This window comes from Solanum stenotomum, unplaced genomic scaffold (genome assembly GCF_019186545.1).
Source record: "Solanum stenotomum isolate F172 unplaced genomic scaffold, ASM1918654v1 scaffold6101, whole genome shotgun sequence".
Lineage (NCBI taxonomy): Eukaryota > Viridiplantae > Streptophyta > Magnoliopsida > Solanales > Solanaceae > Solanum > Solanum stenotomum.
In genome coordinates, this window is record NW_026036039.1 from 36,515 (window position 1) to 44,536 (window position 8,022).

Genomic DNA, 8,022 nt, shown 5'->3' on the forward strand with positions numbered 1-8,022 from the left:
TTAAAACTACAATATTAATTACTAATAATTTTCACCTAAATAGTGTAAAAAAATAAAAATTGAATAAATACGTATACGAAATTTGTTTATATTTTAGGTCTCAAATTGAAATTTCGTTTTAGGCCCCCAATTATGTTGAGCCACCCCTACACCACTATACAGTCCTATAATCAAAAAAAAAAAAAAATGTTGATAACATTTTATTTTATCAGTGGTTATCTTAAACAAAAAAATAATAATATAAATTCACGAAATAAATAATTACCAAATAATTACATCAAATAAATAATATTTTAAACTCAATTTATTTAGTAAATTTATGTTTTGCTTATAATTATTTTTTATTTTAAAAAAATTAATATATAACATTTATACATTGTTAACAATAATTATACTCAAATAATTTACGTCTCACATATCAAATTTCAAAAGATGAAAAGATAACAATTATAAAATTCAAAAAATAATTTAATTTTTTTAAAAAAATCTGTATTTAAAATTAACCAAAAAAAAAAAAGGTAACCAACTAAATAATTCCATGTTTGTTTTTTAAATAATTAAATTGATAACAAGTAATAGGGTTAGATAATAATTACTATTTTATTTTTAAATGATTTTGAAGCAGTTTTAAAAATTTATAAATAATTTAAAAATAGTTTTACAAAATATGTGATGTAACATGTGTCATTACTTTTTTGTAGAAAAATATTTTTAACTCTCTCTCCATAACCTCCTTATTTATAGCATAACAGTAACAAATCTTCTATCTATATATAATAGGAGAAGAAAATGTGTCACGTGTCAGCACCACAAAAGGTAGATATATTAAACAATTTTAAAAACAAAACATTTTAAAAAACATAAATTGAAAACAAATTTGAAAATTTGTTTACATTAAAAAATGTGGTATTGTTCTCGCTTTTTTCATTGTCTAAGCAAATTGATAATGGTGCTAAATTTAGGAGCACATAACAATGAAATATCTTATTTTCAATTCGAATTAAAAATAACTACAATAATTCTGACAAACTAATATTGTATCACATTATTTATTACAAAAAATCATGAAATATGAAAAAAAATAATTCAAATAACAATTTTTAAAAAAAATAATAAATTGAAAAATTAGGAAAGAAAAAAAGAAAATCAAAATGATTGTGGATAAGCCATTTTTAATAAATAAAAAGTAAATAATTCTAACTCTACGGTTAAATGTTTTACAATTAGTGGGATTACTTTAATTACTTAATATTATCATTTAATTTTGATTTACGTGATAGTAATGATTCCTAAAATATAGATAACTGATTTAAATAGGATAACTTTAAAAAAAATATTAACTATTTAAAACATTAAAAAAAAATCACAATATTTATTACATCGAAATAGATCATGAATTTTATTTTTCTTTACAGTTGTTTCTTCAATATCACATATTGAAGTTTCTTTTATAGTTATTTCATTTTTCTTATTAATTTTACTTTTATACTATTTTATTAAAATTTATATTTTTACAGTTTTATAATCATAGTGATGGATAGTTATATAGTTTAATTTGAGTTTTTATTTATGTGAGAATTTATATATTTTATAGTACATAAATTGCATAAACTGTTTGTGTATGCTTAGTAAATTAATATGTATTTATGCTCATTAGTTTTAAAATAAGTCTCTTTGTAAATTTTATATAAATGAATATGTTAATGAAAAGAAAATAAATAGTTTTATAACTCTTCATTACTCATCTATTACTATACAATCCTATAATCAATAAAATTTGTGTTAATAACCTTTTATTTTATTTGTAGTTATTTTAAATTAAATTAAAATAAAAAATCATGAAATTAATAATTATGATTATTTTATATAATTACGTCAAATTAAAATATCATATTATCATAAGTATTTAAATACTTTGTTTTATCAGTTGATCTTTTGACTTAATCAAGAAATATAAATCACGAACGAAAATACAAATTACTAAAAAAAATTCATACACTTTTAACTATTTATTAACAGTTGATATTTGCTTGCGTTTATTATTTTTAAAAGAAGTCCCTTTATAAATTTTATATAAATGAATACGTTAATGAAATATTTACATAAAGGTAATTACTTCAAATCTAACCATAGTATATTTAGATAAAGACAAATAATTAGGGACCACTTATTATGAAAAGTATAAAAAAAATTTATTTCTATCTATGCATAAATTTTTTTGACAATATAACTTTTTTCCTTCTTCTTTATAAAGTGACTTTGTAGTTGTTGAGACAAAGCCACCATAATTTGTGTATGCATTATATAGATATAGTAACTTTTTAAGCATTAAAATCACTTATCAATAATTATTGCAAATCATTAGTCTTTGTTGATTTTTAAATATTTTTTAAATAATTTTTAATGAATTTAAGTATTATTTTTTTTGCAGGATGATTGGTGTTTAACTCACTGGGTTTGAATCTTTATTTTTATTTTTGATTTTAATATATTGTTAGTTATTATCTACACATATTTAATGTGAAGCATTTATTTGATAATATTATTTAATAGTAAGTTAAATTTTAAAATTGTTCATAAATTAATATTTACAATTACATTTATCAATTAACCGCCCAACGCGCTGACACGTATACTAGTTACCACAATAATATTGAGATAATAGGAAAATTGTATTAGTGTTGTAAAAAATTATTCAACTCTTGGTCTTTTTCTACATCTTCAACGTTGCATACACATATTCTTTATTAAAAATTATTTATTCATCACTATTTGATAATCTATATTCGATTAAATTAGGCATAATACATATATTGGACCTTAAACTTGGCTTCAAATTTTAACTTTGACCTCCAACTTTCATAGTGCACAAACAAGCACTTTAACTATCCAATCTTTTAATAAATAAACACGCGATTTTTGGAGCCAAGAGCGTGAAATGCAAACGCTGCCACGTGTATTAGTGAGCCACTCAATGGCTGCCAACTAATTAAACACTTTACACGTGCATTTTTTAACTAAAAAAAAAAAAAATTAATTAAGGGTAGAGTTGTCATTTCAGCATTTTTTTTACTGTTGTAGGCCTCAAAAATCAGTCCTAACTCGCGCAAAAAACGTGCACATCACGCGTTTTGCCAGGTAAGACACGCGTGTTTATTTATTAAAAGGTTGGATAGTTAAAGTGTCTGTTTGTGCACTATGAAAGTTGGAGGTCAAAGTTAAAATTTGAAGCCAAGTTTAAGGTCAAATATATGTATTATCCCATTAAATTATGTGTTTAATTTTATTTTATTTTTATTGTAAAGTAAAACCTTAACGGCATTGTCTCACTATAGCAACTTAATTCTCTCTTCTCGCAATTGTCACGACCTAGACCGTCGTGAGTGGTACCCACACTAATCCTCCGGTGGGAGAACCAAAACTACAACCCAACTAATCTAACTTAACCAAAGTAATACACATTTAAAGCTACGGAAGAAGGTTTAAATAACTATATAAATAATACGGTGTCCCCATAAACTCCGGAAGTTCAACTAACATCTAACAACTAATGCGGAAATACCCCTAGAACCTAAAAGTCATTGTACCAAAACTCTACTAACGACAAGTCTAAGAACAAGGGGTCCAACTGCGAAGCTAAACAAACACCTTAAACAAATAGTCTAAGTCCGAAAAGAGTGGACTTAAACAAGATAGATCCATGGAAGCCTCAAAGAACTGGCTCACCCTTGAATCCGATCACACTCAATAGTCACCTAGCTGAGGTCTATCAATTGCCGCCTGAAGATGCCTTGTACTTAACAAAGAAAGAGCAAATGCAGTATCTGTACACAACCACAATGTATTTGTAGGATCACACGACTATCCCAATAAGTGCAATATAAGCAAGTACTTACAACATTATAAAACATGCATATACCAAACATATACAATATTAGTCATCTTTTCAGGATCAGTGTAGCATTCCACGTTCTCAATAATACACATTGGTTATCAATTTAGAGCAACATACAGTCTTCCAATATCAATCATCATTAGATATGAACGTAATATCACAAGTAGATACACAACATAATTCAATAGTCTTCTCACGGAACCCAATTCAATGATCCTCTTATGGAACCCATACCAAAACTGTTAGCGTACTGGTACGTGGTATCCGATACAATGTTTATGCCGGAACGTGGCAATTGATTCCATATTTATGCCGAAACGTGGCATTCGATCCAAGTTAGTGTGTCGGAACGTGGCAACCGATCCAAGTTAGTGTGTCGGAACGCAACACCTGATCCATTCAATAAGCTATAATCACGATTACAAGTATATTCTCAAATCATACAATTAAGTCATGATTCATAGCATTCATCATTCATCTATCCTCATTTACAATTAGTGTGATCAATAATGCAACATTCACATACATACATGTATTATAATGAAGCAAGAACAAACATACATCACACAACATGAAATCACAACCATTACCTACCTCGAATCCAAGCTTGAATCCCCTAAGGCACTTGAATTTTCCCTTTCTGGATTCTTTCTGCTTGTTTTAGGTCTATAAACAATTAATATACACAAGGATCAACAATCAAAGATCTAATTATCCAGATTATAACAAACCCAATAACCCAAGACCAAACCAATGATCCAGTATCCCAAATTAGTGCTTTTTCCACTATAATTCCCGGATCAAAACCTTCCCCCAATAATAATTACCCAAGAAACTATGTTCTACGAATCGAAATTCGAATTAGGGGAGTAAAATCCTTACCTTTAGCCTCAAGAATAGTGAAAAACTGTCAAGAAAATCCCTGGGGTCGTTTCTTAGCTCTCTAGGTCAAAAAGTGCAGAATAATAACGTTTTTGGGTTTAATACCGACTTAATTCACGACTGTCCCATTGAGGTGGCCCAAACCCGCTGCAGCGGCCCCGTCCTAACGGGACTAATCCCGCCATAACGGCTTGCACGAAAACAGAGAGCTAATTTAAGAGTTCCAAACCCCCATTTCACAACACACCTTCATCCCATAACACTCAGAAAATATCCGTTCACGTTAAGATCAATTTCAGGAGTTCTACCCGCCCGAATTCAATTTCGTAAAGTCGTACGGGTTCCTTAATGTCTTAGCTATCTATTCATGTGATCAAAAACATAATTAGATCTCTCATTCAATACTAGATTTCCCTAGACCTCATTGACTCAGATTTCGTCCAAATCTGGACTGGGCTAGGAATTCTCAAGTTACTACTCAAAAGTTTTCCGGTCCCAATTTTTTCCCCATTGATTTTTTCCTAACGACGGAATCAAGACGTTACATCACTGCATGCTATAAGAGTGAAAGTTTAAATATAACTTTATGATATTTATGGATTTTATGCGACACAAATATGAAGTAAATGAATGTCAGTACGAGCATCGAATATAAAAAAAAAATCTCTAACTTTTGAATTTCATGCACAAAGATGTTCGATTATAATTCAGGTATTTTTTTCTCACCATTATTTAGCAAAAATATATTTTGATTTGTTTATTTTTTATTATAGAATCATTTATACACAAAACACGTAATTTACGATCGAATAGATTTAGTATTATTGGTTGAACCAAAATATTGCTATAAGAATTATTGAATTTAGTATGACACTATGATAATTAGATTGTTACTTAAACGAAGCTCTTCATATCAAGTTTTATATTTTCGTCTTTTTTATCAACAATTTTAAATTGATAATACAACATGAGATTTTTTTAGCAATTTTTCTGAATAGATAATATCAGAATCATAACTTAATTTGTATTTCTCTTCATCTTTCTTGATCAATCCCTTTGCCAAGATAACCTTTGAGGTACCTCAAGTTTTTATTATATCATTTATTATTTATTTAAAAACATATTTAATATCTTTTTATACCCGCGCGAAGTACGGACAAATACACTAGTTAGATATATATCAGCAAAGATGTCGAGGTAGTTGGTGATACTTCAGTAAGGAAAGTTGCACACCTAATAATTTAAATATGAAATGTTTCCATTTTTTTTATCAACTAATTTTTGGACACGTGCCTTGCACGTGTATCCCATCCATTTTTTTAAAATAAATTTGTCAGAACAATTAAAATTCTATGAAGACATGTGAGTAATGATCGGTACTAAAATGCAACAATCTCAAATAAATGTTATGACCATAATCTTTTCATAGAAAATTAAATTAAAGAAGACTAATAGTGAAAAAATATAAAAAATAAACATAGAAGGAAAAAAACAACATACACATAAATAAAATTATTATGAATTGCATTTACATGTAGGTTTCAGTCATAAATATCATATGTAGTACATTTTTTTATTTATTTGTAATGAGTAATTTTAATTTACGATATATACATATTTTTTTAGCAAAATATTGAACTTGATACATACACAAAAATAATATACGAGGCCAACTACAAAAATCAAAACTGCAAATTTAATCACTATTTGGAAAACTATAAAATTGGATGAAATTGTTACCTTGTTATATTGTTATGGTTTAGAGGTTGGAGGAGAAATTAAATCAAACATAACCTGCAAACAAAATCAAAATATAAGTAATTTGTCAAAAATCAAAGAGTCAGAATAAGAGACCTTCTCTTGGTATTTCTATGTCCTTAACAAGTATTTTATTCATTATTTATAGTGTGTTGAAATGATTGATTTGTTACTATTCATAAAATCCCAAAATAAATACAATAAATTAGGTAATAATGAAGAGAAAATGAAAAGTGAGTAATTCTCTTCAATGTCTAACTTATGTAGGTGAAATTATTAGGAAGATTAAAAGTTATAAAGAACAATAGTTATTTAAATTTAATTTATTATTTAATTAATAATGTAGGGGAAAATAGTAATTCATTAACTTACCTTTTAAATTTTAATAAATGATAAGAATTGTATTACAATGAATCAAGACAATGTGGAATACGTGCAAATAAATGCCTATCCAATGCATTTTAGAATTGGTGAACCTTTGGTATTTTCAAATAATTAGTAGATTACGTGCAAATAAATATCTATTCAATGCATTTTAGAATTGATGAACCTCTGGTCTCTTCTCTTCTTCTTCCTCCTCCTCCTCCTCCTCCTCTTGTTGTTGTTGTTATTATTATTATTATTATCAACTTTTGACTTAACATCTTTCCATTTTTAGTATTTATAAGTTGTAGAAAATTAAAAATGAAACAAAAGGGGTGAAAATGAACACATATGTATGTGTTAGCAACACTATGTTAGATAGATGACAAAGTAACACAATTAAAATCTTTAATTCAAAGTAATAATCTTTTAACAATCTTTATTTAAATTTCTTGTATTTAAACAAAAGCATATTGCATAAATTATTCAAGTATTATCAAACTCATTGTTAGTGAAAAATTACAAAATAACAGAATTATAAGATTACAATTGAAAATAAAAATAAAGAAATAAATCTCTTCAGGCTGAGGCGTGGATATCTCGCTCTCTTTAAGGAGATTCAAGCCCACTGCAACAAATGTTTTTCACTGGTCCAATAGTAGTCCTTCTTGACTTGTCCCCTCCAGGATACAACAACCTTAACACAAAGTATAACTCAACAACTCTGGACAAGAGTTGAGTCCAAAGCTCCACAAAAAGAACACCTCCCTTCAACTAATAAGAACTCTCTTTTTTGACTAACTTTTATGCACTCTATATTTTTTTGTGTGTTGTGTATTCCAAACCAAATGAATACCATCACTATTTATAGTAGAAGAAGTCTTTCTAGAAATAAATAGAAAAATAATGGAATGGTAAATAGTGAAGATAAATGGCCTTAAGAGTTACATAGGTTACAAGGTGTAATGGAGGAAGAATAATGGAGAAGTAATGGCAAAGGCCACCAACGATTAAGAGCTACTTCAAGAATTGGAATTATAACATAACAGACAGTAACTCCAAATGGAGTAAAGCAGCACTAAGTGCCACCAACGGCCAAAAGCCATTACTCCCCACGTTCTGCA